This window comes from Dendrobates tinctorius, unplaced genomic scaffold (assembly GCF_039654945.1).
Source record: "Dendrobates tinctorius isolate UK_male_01 unplaced genomic scaffold, ASM3965494v1 ptg000011l, whole genome shotgun sequence".
In the NCBI taxonomy this organism is placed as follows: Eukaryota; Metazoa; Chordata; class Amphibia; order Anura; family Dendrobatidae; genus Dendrobates; species Dendrobates tinctorius.
The window spans coordinates 11,817,974-11,833,994 of record NW_027361679.1 but is presented as its reverse complement, the minus strand read 5'-3'; positions in this window follow the sequence as shown (position 1 = coordinate 11,833,994).

Below are 16,021 nucleotides of genomic sequence, written 5' to 3'. Positions count from 1 at the left end.
AGCACTTTGTCTGGTTATTCCAATTCGGAAGCCAGTGTCCGGAACTGGACAGCATAATAACTGACAGAGAAGGTTCCCTGTACCAGTGCCAACAATAGACATGCGGTATCATGTGTGACCCATGGCACCAGAAAGACTTGTTTTAGAAAGACCAGGAACTGGGAGTCACTCTGTACCATGGGGTCACCACGCTCCCACAGTGGAGTGGCCCATTCCAGAGCCCTGCCCGACAGGAGGGAGATAAAGAATCCCCCTTAGTCCGTTCTGAAGGGAATCTCATAGCCAGCAGCTCAAGCTGAATAGAGCACTGGCTCAGGAAACCCCTGCAGGAGGAGTTGTCACCCGAGAACTTATCAGGCAATGGAAGACGGGACAATGTCGGAGCAGGAATGAATGTGGAGGCGTGGATAACAGCCTCTACAGCTGACTCTACAGCGACTGCAGTGACATCCGCAGCTGAGGCTGACCGCTCGAGAGCTGACAACCTGTCCTCCAGCTGCTGGACATATCTCTGCAGACATTGCTTGTCCGTCATGCTAGCCAGACCCGGGCGCTATGATAATGTTAGGGCTTGTGGATCGTCCACCGTGCAGTGATGGTATACTGCTGCTATACAATAACAGTCGGCAAGTAATAAAGTGCTCGCTTGACACCGGCGGGTAACCAATGAGCCGGTGTGATGGGAAACGGGCACTGTTACTGCACAGAGTCTGCAGAAACCTATTCCAAAGCCTGTTAAACCTCACAGGCTACGGCTAGAGGAGCGCTAGCGTGAGGTCACAGGACACTGCTTCTGAGACACAAGAAGCGTGCCCTTCTAGACCCACTAGCGCCTGGAACCACTACTACGGAGCCAGGGGAAGTTCCCTCAGGAATGCTGTTCCCTGTTAAACGTCACAGGGTGCAGCAAGCATTAGCTTACCACTCTGAGCATGTACTGTGATGCCTGTGCTGACTGTCGCCCACTGGCGCTGACAAATGAGAGAGCTGAATGCACTGCGGTGCTAGGCAGTGCCAGTACTAAGTGCTGACTCTAACCGCTAAACCCTACTACCACGCGTATCAAAGGGAAGGGATTTCTTAATAAGTCATTCACCTGTCTCATACATCCATCATCCCACACACCACTATAAACATAAGAACTAAGGTAATTTTTCTTAGGGTCCATCATTTTGATCACAAGGAAAGACTATGTGTACAGCTTTGAGCTGATATTAATAGCCTGGGAAGCTCCATGGGTATTAATCCCTTTTTGGAGGCTGATATAGCAACTAAATGTACCCAAGAAGATGTAATACCCTCTGCGCAAGAAATATGACACCAATAAATTTGAAACAAGTTTTTGGAAGTCTATATAGCAGCAAACTGTACCCAAAAAAATGTAATACCCTATGGTTGAGCAATATAATACCAATTAATTTTTTAGCAAGATTTTTGAGGCTTATATAACAACTAAATGTACTCCAGACAATGGAATAGTCTATAGGTGAGCAATATAATACCAATAGATCTTTTAACAAGTTTTTTAAGGGTTGTATACCAGCGAAATGTTCTCCAGACCACACAATAGTCTATGGGAGAGCAATATAGCACAGATACATATTTTAACAAGTGTTTTGAGGCTGTTATAGCAACAAAATGTACTCCGGACAACGGAATAGTCTGTAGGCGAGCAATATAATACCGATACAATTTTGAACAATATTTTTGAGGCTTTTATAGCAACAAAATGTACCCAAGAAGATACAATATCCTATGGCTGAGCAATATATAATCAATACATTTTTAACAAGTTTTTTGAGGGTTATATACTTTACTAAGGAAATTCGCTCCAAACCACGGAATAGTATATGGGTGAGAGATATAATACTGATACATTTTTTAACTACCATATATACTCTACTCGAGTATAAGCCAAGTTTTTAAGAACATTTTTGTGCTGAATACGCTCCCTCAGCTTATACTTGAGTCATTGTTCCAGAAGACGGTGGGGGAGGGGGAAAGGCGGAGCTGCGTGTCACAGGATGCAGGAGCCAGCTGCTGCAGATAACTCCAGTGTCCACTGCTAAAGAGAAATGAATATGCACTGCACTGGCAGTGAATATTCAATTCTCTTATAGCACGCACAGTGTCAGCCACAGCAGCCATCTTCCAACAGCAGCCAGGTCATCATGGGTGCGCGCTTCTTAAGAGTTATGAATGTTCACCTTTTTCTACTTCCATAGGCTTGGAGTGAAGTGAATATTCATTATCTTAATAAGCAGGGACAAGTGATCGCCCTGCCTCTGGAGCTGCAGGCACCAGAACAAGATGCAGTGCGGGTGCGCAGGGAAGGTAAGCTAGATTTTTTTTTTCTTTTTTTTATACTTTTCTTATAGAGGCCATGCATACAAGGATAGGGATGAGGAACCATGCATACAAGGATAGGGATGATGAGCCATGCAGACAAGCATGGGGATAAGGAGTCATGCAGAAAAAGATGGGGATAAGGTGCCATGTGTGCAAGGATGGGGATGAGGAGCCATGCAAGCCAGGATAGGGATGAGGAGCCATGCATACCAGGATAAGGATGAGGGGACAATGCACACCCGGCTTATACTAGAGTCAATACGTTTTCTCAGTTTTCCGTGGCAAAATTAGGTGTCTCAGCTTATACTCTGGTCAGCTTATACACGAGTTGATACGGTAGTTTTTTTAGTCTCTTCTAGCAACGAAATGTACCTAACAAGATGTAATACCCTATGGAAGAGCAAAATACCGATAATTTAAAAAAAAAAAATGAGGCTGATATAGCAACAAACTGTAACCAAGAAGATGTAATACTCTATGGATGAGCAAAATAATAATGATAACATTTTGAACAAATTTTGATAGTCATATACCAACAAAACATATCCAAGAATGTGTAATACTGTATGGTAACCCAGCAAAGTTTTTAAATCTTTTTTTGAGTGTTATATATCACAAAAATGTAACACAGAATAGTGTATGATTATAAAATGTGAACAAACAAGCTACATTTTCAAATGCTTTCTTGTACTGTCTGTTATATACCACAAAATGTGACAGAAAGCACTTATTACTCTATGTTTTTTTTAAGATTTACATACCAACATCATGCAACAATAACCGAATTAGACTATATGGATGAGTCATTGAATCCATAAAAAAATTTGAACAAAAATATTTTGAAAGCCTATTTCATGTACTTATAAAGTCATAAAGGCTTTGGAAAAAATGAAAAGTCAGGCAGAAATTATGAGGTGGGTCATCCATACACCCATGTAAGGCAACAACTGGCCCACCACATTAAAATAATGAATACTACAAACTATTTATGTGCTGCTAGAGTAAAACAACTCGGCACTCAGATTACAGTTCTTATGGTTTTATTTTGCATCCAGATTATGCGTGTTAAACGTTTTCGATCCAATAATGGATCTTCATGAGAACTTCTCTGAAGGAACGAACAAATATACAAAAATAGAAATAAATCCATGTTAGTGAGTATCACAATATAGAGAAAAATATATCAAATCTTACAATGCATGAAGAGAAATATATATTTCAAAGAAAACCAAATTATGTCAAGCAGTATGAGGCTCGTGAAATAATATCTTGAGGATGGGTTTCAAGTGCCAGTGATCCGTGAGACAAGGTATATAGGTCAATGTTAAGAAAATAACCGCCTTAAATTCCTATATAACAATCATGAGAAGTGAATATATGATATAAGGATATCGTGGCCTTCCGTTATCAAGGTGCCAACCGTAAAGTGAAGAGTGCTAATTATGCCTGGTGCGTGAATTCTATCTTTCCTATAAGAGAGCAAAGAAACAGACATAAATTGCAGGTCCCCTAGAACAATAACATATGCAGAAAATATTATATTATGCTCATTGACAGCGGTGTGAGGGTGCAGGATCACATTTAAAGAAAATAATAGCCAATACCTGTAAATGGGATATATAAGGGGCATTAATGCGCTTGGTATGGCGACCTGAGTCGCTTATTTTGTGGCGCTGCAAAAAAATGAACAGGATTTGTTTAGGTATTGTAGTAGTATAAATCACCAAATGGTGAAGGAGAAAACCAGTGTATTACCTGCTCCCCCTGGCCCAAATGAATTGTGGTGTAACCGCTGGAGTGAAGGATGCCAGGAAACTTGCGGTGTGTCCGCTGTAATGGAGGACGCCAGAGAGCACTGGAGTATGTCCGGGTTTATATGACCCGGCGGAGGAACACCCCCAACTACGTCATCGGGTCCGTGCACTGTTGGCTGTGGCGGTCACGTGTTTACCTGGCGGAGAGGGATTGGCTCTGTCACTGAGTCTGCGCGCTGCAGGCTCAGAGGTTGCATGAATGTTAAGGAGAAGCGCGCCTGCGCTGTTTGTACTTGTGTATCGTTATCAGAATGGGGCGAGAGTTGTGATTAAACACCACCATTAAATGGAAACGTTTTCATTGCATTGTTTGTATATGTTAAAAATGATTAAACCCTTAGTGCGCTGGTCTGAAGAATTGATTTGTGTAATTCAGACCATGATATAGGTTAATTAGTAGCGGTACAGGGTAAAATAGGGTTTTAATGTTGAAATTATGAATTATGGGACCTGCACAAGGTGCCGAAATGGCATATAAACCATATGATAAGGGAGAATTATTAAAAACGTATGTAGAGTGTGTGGTGGCTGTAAGGTATGTATACAATACTCTGGTTTAAAATTCGCTATATAGGAAAAAATATGTGAGAATATAAAGGGGGCGGTGAAAATATACTATACCAGGTGAAACAGTTGTGCCCAGTGAGGAAGTAGAGAGCCAGGTTTAACGATTCTATTGTAAAAAAAGAAAAAAATCATGGTCAAAGCAAGTCATTTAGAAATATTCAGAATTACATAATGTAAAAAATATGAAACCATGATAGCTTAATTCACTGGAAACTTAATATAACATAGTCTCTATTGAGTCCTTTAGGTTCCAAAGTCTGTAGTGTGAAAATCCAATAGGCCTCTCTTTTTTTAAGTCTTTTTGTCCTGTCATACCCTCTTCTGTCCGATTCAATTTGCTCCAATACTTGAAATTTCAACTGAGAAATATTATGTCCCTTTTCGAGAAAATGATGTGGAAGAGGGAGATGAGTCTTTTTACACCTTATGTAGGATTTATGTTGCGAAATTCTGTCCTTCACCATCTGTGTGGTTTCTCCCACATAAGCTAGGCCACATGGGCACTTGATTAGATATACAACATACGTAGATTCACAGGTATAATATCCTTTTATAGGAATAGCTCTTCCCGTTTGTGGGTGAAAAATTTGACCCCCTTTCTGTATATTATTACACTGTAAACAAGGTAGACATGGAAATGTATCCTGTTTTTGTGTCTGGAGAAACCTCTGTCTCGGTATCTTTATGTTAGAGCCAATATCTGCTCTAACAAGCTTATCCTTCAGATTTCTTGGTCTCCGATAACAGGGGAGAAATGGTTTTTGAAATTCCTCTATCCCTGGGTAGCTCCTCGAAAGCAGCCCCCAATGTTTGTTTATGGTAGTCTGTATCTTTCTCGAATAAGGGTGATATGTATTGACAAAGGGTATACGTTTGCTTGATTTATTTGATTTCTCAAATTGGCCTATCATGGATCTTGACTCAGTTAAAAGTTTATCAGGATAACCCCTTTCTGTAAACTTTTTTGTCATATCTGTCAGTCTCTCGGCCTTTGTCGCCTCCTCTGAGACTATTCTGTCTATTCTACAGTATTGGGACCTAGGAATGGATCTCTTCACCGTGGATGGGTGAAAGCTATCAAAATGCAAAATACTGTTTCTGTCAGTTGGCTTGACATAGAGATCTATTTTAAGTGTCCCTAGTGAATCCTTACATCTAAACAATTCATTTTGTCCATATCATGTTGTAAACTAAACTTGAGCTCGGGCCAAACATTGTTGATGTCATGATCGAATTTTATTAGAGTGTCCAGCGGGCCATTCCACACACAAAAAATGTCGTCAATGAATCTAAGCCATGTTATAGAGTACTGTGTATACAGTGGGTGAGTATAGATATAATCCTCCTCAAATGAGGCCATATAGGCAATAGCATAGGGGGGCGCTAAGTGTGATCCCATTGCTGTGCCCTGTTTCTGTAAGTAAAATGTGTCTTGAAAAAGAAAATAATTCTCCTTCAACACTAGTTCCAAGAGATCGGAGCAAAGGTTACGGATTCTAATGTCCATGCCTGCTTTTTCCATCAGTTTTTCCGTGGCTCTTAGGCTGGTTTCACATTCGCGCTTTTTAAGCGCACGCACGGCCGGGGGTAGCTCCGCCCCCGATCCGGCTCTCTGCCCGGCGTGCCCGCCCCTTCCTTGTAGCGCCGCCTCCTAGCGCACAGCGGCGCCTGTGATCGGCGCACCCTAACTTTAGCATAGGGTGCACAGATCGTGCGCAGGCCGTGCGCTAGTTGCGCTTTGACCTGCGCTGCGCACTTTTGACGGTGCGCGCCAAAATCCGAAAAGTTTGATTTTGGCGCGCACGGCGCACCGTCAAAAGTGCGCAGCGCAGGTCAAAGCGCAACTAGCGCACGGCCTGCGCACGATCTGCGCACCCTATGCTAAAGATAGGGTGCGCCGATCGCAGGCGCTGCTGTGCGCTAGGAGGCGGCGCTACAAGGAAGGGGCGGGCACGCCGGGCAGAGAGCCGGCTCGGGGGCGGAGCTACCCCCGGCCGTGCGTGCGCTTAAAAAGCGCGAATGTGAAACCAGCCTACAACCCTTTTCATGTGTGATGGAGGTATACAAACTTTTGACATACCATGTGACTAGAAAGGAGGATGGGGGGAGAGAACCGAGAGATTTAATGAGTGCTATGAACTCGTTGGTATCTTTCAAATATGATCTCGTGGTTTTAACCAGAGGTGTCAATACTCTCTCTAGAAACATAGCTGGTGGGGAAAGAATAGATTCTGTGGAAGACACGATTGGGCGTCCTGGTGGTTTTTCCAGTCTCTTGTGAATCTTTGGTAAGATATAAAAAACTGGTGTAATGGGATCTGAGTTTAAAAGAAAATCTCCTGTCTTTTTATCAATTGTGCCCACCCCTATGTGGTGTTCTATAATGGGTTTGATTTTGTTAATGATAGATTCGAGAGGATTGTGCGAGATAGGCATATAGACTTCTCTGTCACTTAATTGTCTGTGGCTCTCACTCAAATAATCTGATTTGTCCATGATGACCAAGGCCCCACCCTTATCGGCTGGTTTGATGACCATTGATTGGTCGGAAGAGAGATACTCTAGTGCTATTTTTTCTTCTTTGGACAGATTAGTGTGGTGGTGGAATTTACCCTGTTCTACCTCTCTATGAAAAACCCCTATGTCCCTTTCAACCAAACTAATGAAGGTTTCGATAGGTGGATTGCTCTTTGGAGGCATAAAGGTACTGTGTGAATGAAGACCCAGATCAGTAAATTTGAGTAGGCTTGTGGAAACCTGATCCGTTGATCTAGATGGTTGTAGTGCAAAGTGTACCTTAAGTCTGAGGTTTCTGAAAAACCTCTGTAAATCCATATCAAGTTCAAAAAAATTGAACTTATAAGAGGGACAGAATGACAGACCCTTCTGGAGCACAGACATTTGATTGGCACTCAAATTTTTTAAGGAGATGTTTATCACCAGAGGTGCATTACCTGTGATCTCGTCGTCACGTTGGACCTGGTCTCTGTTTTGCTGTCTCCGGTGGCATTGGCCGCCCCGCCTCATCTTCCTCTTATGCGGCCTCGATTCTGGCCTAAAAAAGTTGTAGAGGTGGTGCTGTTTATGCCAGATCGGCTGTCTGTTGAACCTGAAGAGCTTCATGAGGTGCGGCGTCTGAAGGGACGTTGCATGTCCCGCCATCCGTAGACTCTGTTTTGGAGGTAATCCTCCATGTCTCGTAGGAACTTTGATCTCTTTTTCTTTTCCAATTCTGTTCTGTGGATAGGTAAGTTCTCCCGGTTTTTGAGCTTGAGCTCTTGGAATTCTTCTTAGGTCATAGTGGCTGAGAGTTGGTTTTCTATGGCACATATTTGCGAGTTGACACTTTCTAAATTTTTCTGTAAAAAAGATAAAGTTAGTGTCATCAGATCAAACGAACATTTGTTCAAAATCTGTTCAAACTTCGTGCAGTATTCCTTATCCTCTTTAAAGAAGGTGGGTTGTAGGACTCGTAGGTACTCAGCTAGGGTTATGGAATGAAGCTCCAGATTCACAGCTCTTCTAGACTCCCTCTCAAGGTCTCTGTTTTTAATATCCCTGATGGGAGTTTGAAGGAAATCACTTGAAGCAGTTATCTTAGAGATAATCTTGGCCGTTTCCGTAGCATTGAATGAGAAGGTTTCACTTGACATCGTTAGGAGGTGCTCTTGAGACAGAAAATTGACTGTAGTAGAAACATCAAGGCACTCTCTCAAATAGGCGGTAGCAGGTGCACAAGTAGGGTTTCCAGCCCACGTAATAGAGTAAAACAACTCGGCACTCAGATTACAGTTCTTATGGTTTTATTTTGCATCCAGATTATGCGTGTTAAACGTTTTTGATCCAATAATGGATCTTCATCAGAACATCAGAACTGGGTATTTATGTGCTGCTGTCATCTGCCGAAGTGGAAAAGTATGAGCTAATCCAGTCTTTGTTCATTTTTATGAGAGTGAACCTGTTTGCACTATCCCGGTTGGACAAGACACTATCGGCAGGGCAGCACAAAACCTCCAAGGCAGAGGGACAGCTCATGCCAGGTGTCCAGCTTTGAGATCCAATAGAAGAATTAGGTAGTACACTGTTTTTCATTCAGGTATGGCTTGACTATCTTTAAAAACTTTTCCATCTTTGTCAAAACTATTTGATTATCAGGCCCTGGGCACTGGGCTAGTGTCATGAAATTGGCCCACACCTTTGACAGTGTACCTTTGCCTCGGTATGGGAATTTTTTCAAGATGTTTTCCACAATGGCCTTCTGGTATGGCACTATTTTAGAAGACCTCTCCACCTTAGGAGGAAGTTAGGAGGAAGAGATGCAAAGTTCTCCAAGTTTGTAGCATCTAGTGTATTATAGAGGTCTATTCCATAGGTCACAAAAAATATTCTATTCTTAACATGATACAGAAAGGGACCTGACTTTAAAATAATTTGTAGCATCTAGTGCGTTATAGAGGCCTGATCTATAGGCCACAAAAAATTCTTCTGTTCTTACCGTCATACAGTAAGGGTTTTGACTTTAAAATAGCTTGTAGCATCTAGTGTATTCTTGAGGCCTGATCCATAGGACACAAAAAATATCTGTTATTAACATCACAGAGTAAGGAACCTGACTTTAAAATAGTTTGTAGCATCCAGTGTTTTCTAGAGGCCTGATCCATAGGCCACAAAAATTCTTCTGTTCTTAACATCATACAGTAAGGGACCTGACTTTAAAATTGATTGTAGCATAACTCTTTGTCATTCAGGCCTCATCTAAATTCAAACAATTAATTTTTCTGTGACTAACACGATACAGCACACCATATTTCAACTTTGCATTTACTGTCTCTGAAATTCAGCTGCTTGCAGAGGTGGTGCAGAGTTTATAATCTCATTTTTTTCTGCTAATACTGTACTTATACCTCATTATCTCAGCAACATGACTGGGAAAAAGCGAGGAATTGGGCTTGGTGTTCAAGTTATAGGTGGGGTTGGTGGTATTGTTTGTGAAAGCACTAGTGAAGCAATGTCAAGTCCTATACAAAGACAACTGACAACTTATGTTACTGAACAGGCTACACCACTACCTTTATTTGGCAGACGCACAGCGGTGTGCCTTGTCGATGATGCCCAGAAAGAGCATGTACTCAAGTAGATGGCAAGTGCAACTTCAAGTACAGTCCACAGAGGTGGCACCCAAATTCCACTTGCTTCCCCCTCATCTCAACTATCCAATCATTCAACTGACTGTACGGAACCACAGATGGGTGAGTTTGAAGAGCTGTTCACACATTCTATGCCTTGTTCATCAGAAATGTACTCAAAAGCTTGGCAGAGTCAAGAGGAGGAAATCTCCACCGATGCCCAAAATTTTTTTAGCTTGGATCTGGGGCAGGATGATGTACGGTCCGAACAGGATCCTGACCCTCGTCATCAGACGTTAACCCCTGGGGGGAGGTGATCCTTATGAGACTCAGATATCTGAGGCTCACGCAGACGGTACTGTGCTGTCAGGGCAAGAAGAGGAGGAGGATGATTCCAAGGGTGAGAAATGTAATAACAAAGAGGATGATGATGATGAGATGTTAGATCTTAGTTGGCATGAACATAGAGGCCCACAGCTGAGTAGGTAATCTGAGGATGAAGACGATGGTTGTTTTGAGCCGAACTGCGCAGACACATAGTGAAGAAGCCACTATGAGCGATGCATCCTCAGCCACAACTGTGCCTGTAACCAGCAGCATCTGCTCATCTGCAGCTCGCAGGGATGGCAAGCGTTGCCTAGCCTGGGCCTTTTTTGACATTGTAAAGGATGAGCCAAGTCACGTAATCTGCCGACTGTGCAAAATAATCTGGGTAATCAGGGTCAAGGTTAAAAAAATGCAATAATTTCTTGTACTGGAGAGATTGTGGACACCAAGGGAACCTCTACCATATTTTCTGGGGTTGTTCAAAAATCAAAAACCTCTGGCTTCAAGTCACACAGCACATTAACCTCATTGCTAAGGACTTCACAATTACACCCGAAAGAGCACTTCTTTCATTAGACATGGATCAATTTCATGATTCGGTAAGACACATTATCATACACATCCTCTTAGTGACCAAGACCATGTTAGCACAATGGTGGAAGAAAGCAGAGGTTCCCAAGTTTTCAGACATACTTGACAAGATAGGCCAACACAGCGATTTAGAACGCAGATTTGCGATTAACAACAATCACATTCACAAATACTCAAAAAAATGGAAGACCTGGAACAACAAATTTCATATCAAATAGACTCAACAAGAGGCACTATATTTTGAAGTTTAAACCAGGGCACTTTAGTACTGGGATGCTGTATCTCCTTCCAAGAATGTTACCCCATAATAAGGATTGTCGATTTTTTTTTCTTTTATGTTGTTATTCGATATATGTTATTCTATGCCTATTTGTGGGTTCTCTAGTTTTTAAAAAATGTTTTCCGTACCTGTACAAGGTTGTTTATTCCCCACTCCCTTCCCTACCTTCCTTTCCCTACCCTGTTTATTTCTAAAAAACCAATAAAATTATTAGAACACAAAAAAATTCAATAATTTGACTACCACATGTATGAACCTTCACATATGCAATCAAAATGCTTTATTGTGGGAATTCCACTGCACAAGAATGTAGACCTCAACAACCATCAGCTGCCCCATTAATCTCATCTGCTGCTTCTTTCTCCTCTGATACCATGCCAACTACTGAAATGCAGCTTTTCGACTGCAGAACCTTGGGTTTTTTACCCGCTACAATCACGCTGACTGAGGCCGCCTTGCGCTGCAACGGAAGCAGACATGCCTGCTGTTTTTGAATGATCTCAGAGAGTGAGAAAACCACAAGTTTCTCAATCCATTGTAACATCTCCGCCTGCACCTCTCTCACGGTCCAGCAGTTTGTCCAATTCACCGTACCTTGCCCTCTCTCAACACTGTAGTCAGCCCATGGTTCTGCAGTTGTGGTCACATAAAGATTGTTTCCTCCTATGCATGACAAAGCTAAGAGGCTGAACTCCACCATCTCCAATCTGTTTGCCACGGAAATTCTGCCTTTCTGCCTGATAGATACATACGGCTTCCGAATGCTGATGCCAGTTGCAGTCCCCCAGTATCAATTATCCATTCGCCATTACTCTTCTGAGAAAGCTATCCCTGCGCTACACCAGCATGTCGCAGACAACATCACCCATTCCTTGACAAAATCTCTGTGTGCTAGGGTGCATGTCACCACAGATATTTGGATGAGTAAGCATGGCCAAGGGCATTACATCTCACTGACTGGGCACTGAGTGACTCTGGTGGCTGTGGGGACAGGTGCTGCTCCACAATTCTTGGATTCCCCAGGCCTTGGAAAACAAACCTCTGCATCTAACACTTCCTCCAGTGCTTCTTCCTCCTCTAACTCCTCTATGGCCTCCACTTGTGCCCTCTACCTCTGCCTTAATGAGACATGTGCTCCAACAGTGCAGAGCAAACCCCCACCACCTCCGTACTGGGCAGCCAGGGCTTACCGCAATCAGGCAGTATTAAAATTGATATGCCTTGTAGATCACAGCCATATAGCTGAAGAGTTATTGACAGCTCTCCAGGCTGAGTTTGATTATGGGCTGTCTCTGCTGAACCTGCATCCAAGGAAAGCCATGTCCCATAACGGTAAAAAAAACCTGGTGGCGGCCCTATGGGGAGGCAAGCTCACATGCGTGCATTGCATGGATCACGTTCTCAATCTGGTGGTACGGCATTTTCTCCGCAACTATCCTGGCCTAGGTGAGTTGCTCCAGAAAGCAAATAAGCTTTGTGCTCATTTCTGCTGTTTGCACCTGTCTGGTCATCGACTTGCATCAATGCAGAGGTCTTTGTCCATGCCAGTTAACAAGTTAATATTCAATGTGCCAACACTTTGGAATTCCACTCTGCACATGTTGCAGTGACTGTGGTAGCAGCAAGGAGCCCTGACGCAGCATGTCATGTCGTATAGCCTGGGCCAATGCAGTACGGCTGTGGTGCAGATCACGTTTACAGAGTGGGCACAGATTAAGGACCTCTGCACCCTTCTTCACAGTTTTTACATGGCTACTAAGATGGTTAGCGCTGATGACGACGTCATTAGCATCACTATTCTGGTCATCTATATGCTGGAGCAGACTTTGAGTAGCCTGCAGGAGGAGATGCTGGTCCTAGAAAAAGAGGAAGCAGAGGAGGATGTGGAAGGGATAATATTGTCCCTAAGTTCAAGACTGTCATCACACAGGCGGGTGCCAAGGGAGGGTGAATTACTGCAATCGAGGGGTGGCTGGTGATAACAGACAAACTGTTATCAAAGGTGCAAGATCGAAGGAGAAAACGAAGGAGGAAGAGTTGATGGGCGAGCAACTGTCAGATGAACAGGATAATCCTACCCTCTCTGTTGTTCATGGTTGGCAGGAGGGGATGGAGGAAATGAGCCTGAAAAACAAAAGCTTGGGCTGGGACCTTGTTATGAATTCTCTTAGTTCTGAGTTGGGGCTCCCTTTGGTGGTTACTGTGGGTAGTGGAGCTGGCCGGATTGACAGAGGTCTGCCACCTGACGATGATGATTGGAGATCTGGTGTTACTGATTGGGAGTATTTAAGTGAGCAGGCTTCCCTCAATTGTTACTGGTGATTAGTTCTTCCTGTGCAACTTGAGGTCTGCTGTCTCCTGCCTGATCCTGCATTTTTCAGCTAAGTTGTTCATTTGCTAATCCTTTGCTTCTGATCTGGTATTGCCTCTTTCTGCTTTGCTGTGCGGGTTCAGCGTGCTCCCTGCTGGGGCTGTGCTGCACCCCGCTCCATACGTTACAGCTTGTGTCAGTTTGTTCAGTCCCCTGTTATATTAGTCTCTTTTGCTTTGCTGCCAGTTTACACCGGAATGCTGATATAGTGGGGGAGAGGTCGTGACGTGAGACCTCAGTGTTTTTTGTACATCAGACGTGTTGGATTTTTTAGGGTTTTTGTGTGATTGCAGACAGTATCTTTCCTTTCCTATCCTATCTAGACAGTTTGGGCCCCATCATTTGCTCAGTCTATTTTCTGCCTGCGTTTGTCCCTTATCTGGTCTCACCGACAATATATGTTTGGGCGCTATCTATTTCTTTGGGGTTCTGCTCCGGGGCAGTTTAGATTTCACCTTTCTTGCTTTAGACCTAATTAGTTCTCTGGCTGTGTCGAGGCATCTAGGGCATCATAGGTAGGCTCCACAGCTACTGTTAGTTATATTCTTAGGATTAGGGGTCTGCAATTCGCTAAGTGACCAACCTTTCTGGTTTCCTGGTGGCCTAGCCTATTCCTGCCATCCTCCTCAGTCACCTGTTCATAACAGGACCTCATGGTAAAGCCCGATATATGAGTGTCTTCTTGCAGCACTATCTGCAACATGATCCCCGTATAGTTATGATTAGGGATACTGCTGACTACTGAGTTGCCACTCTGTTAGATCGACATACTAAAACCAAATTTTGCCAGGTAATTCCCACCCTGGAAATTAACCCACCAATGCTAGAGTATTGAAACAGGCTTTTACACAACCTTAAGAGAGTATTTCCCCAAGACAGCAGTGAAGCACACAGTTTGCATCGCAGCTATAGATTTCCAACCTCCAGCATGTTAATTCATCAATGCCAAAACATTAACAGCAGCAGCAATGGTGGAAGAGAAAGAAGCAACTTCGGTGAGTCCTTTGTCACTTTTCTTTAGACCAACTCATGCACCAGCACAACAGAGTGTAAGTCTAACATGTGGTGAATGAATGGAGAGGATGGTGCAGGAGTATTTAGAACTGAATATCAATACCATCAGGGAGGGTTTGGACCCTTTCACATTTTGGTGTTCCAAAATGGATGAGTGACCTGATCTCGCCTCTTACGCCTTGGAGGTTTTATCGTGCCTGGCAGTGAGTGTTCTCTGAGGTAGTGTCTTCAGCGCTGCTGGTAGTGTCCTGATGGATAGGCGCATTCAGCTGCCCCCTGAAAGTGTAGACTGCCTAACAAGTTATGGATCTCAAAGGACTTTTGCACCCCAGTCGCAGACTGTACAGGCTAGATGATAATGCATTTTCTAGTGTGATGCATTAAAGTCATGTAACTGCACTCTATGATATCTTTTGAGTGGCTTCTGTGGCTGCTGCTCCTGCTAATGTTAACCCAAATTTATGGAAATGTGAACAGTCATTGTTGGTCTACATCTGCTGGGTTAGCTGTGGTGGAAGACTTCTCTGTCCTAATTATACTATTTCTATTCTCGTGACAGTTATTCCACTTCAGTGGTGTCAGGCACCCATTTGTGAATATGTGAATACTCCTGGTTGTGTGTCCATCTGCTGGATTGGGTGTAGTGAAAGACCTGTCGGTCCCTATTATACTATTTCTACTGTGGTGAATTGATGCCACTTCTGTGGTATAAGGCCCTCATTTCTTTAAATGTGAACACTCCTGGTTGGGTGTCCATCTGCTGTATTTGGTGTAGTGAATGACCTGTAGCTCCCTATTATACTACTAGCTGTTTCCAGCCAGCTAACGCTCGGCACGCTCATTGCTATCTAATTAACGCTGCTGGTGATTAAAATAAAGTAAATAATGACAACATTCAATAGTGCTTACGCAGGTGGTAAATTAAATTAAAATGAAGTTAATAACAATAATAATCAATAAAAATCTGAATAATACTAATGATACATTTTATTCACAGTGTAAAATCAAAAACAAACTGGATTCAGTAAGATGTGCGTTATTTATTCATTCCAGCATCTAAACAAATTTCATAACGAAACATAAATTAAGTTAAAATTTCTCTGTAAACACTATTAAATGTATAGTCATTTTCGTCATTTTCAAAAATCTTTCCTTGACTTCTACCAGGTATAATTTGAACTGAAAGACCTTTACAACTTGTTACTCTAGAGAATGCAGTGTATAATTGACCATGTGTGAATACAAGATCAGGTAGGAGAACGCCAATCTTATCAAATGTTTGTCCTTGCGATTTTGTAATTGTCATGGAATAAGCCAGACAAAGTGGGAATTGTTTTCTTGTTAACTTAAACGGGATATTGCAACTTTCGCTAGTGTCCAGTGGTATTCTTGGAATGAGAACCTTTTGACCATGACGCTCCCTAGAAAAAATACTGCAGTCGATGAGATTTGTGCCAAGAGTTTCTACAATTAATTGAGTACCATTGCACAGTCCTTTCTTTGGATTTAGATTGCGGAGTAGCATGACACAGCAGCCTTTCTTAAGGTTTAGCACATGAGGAGGGAGGCCCATAGGAGTTAG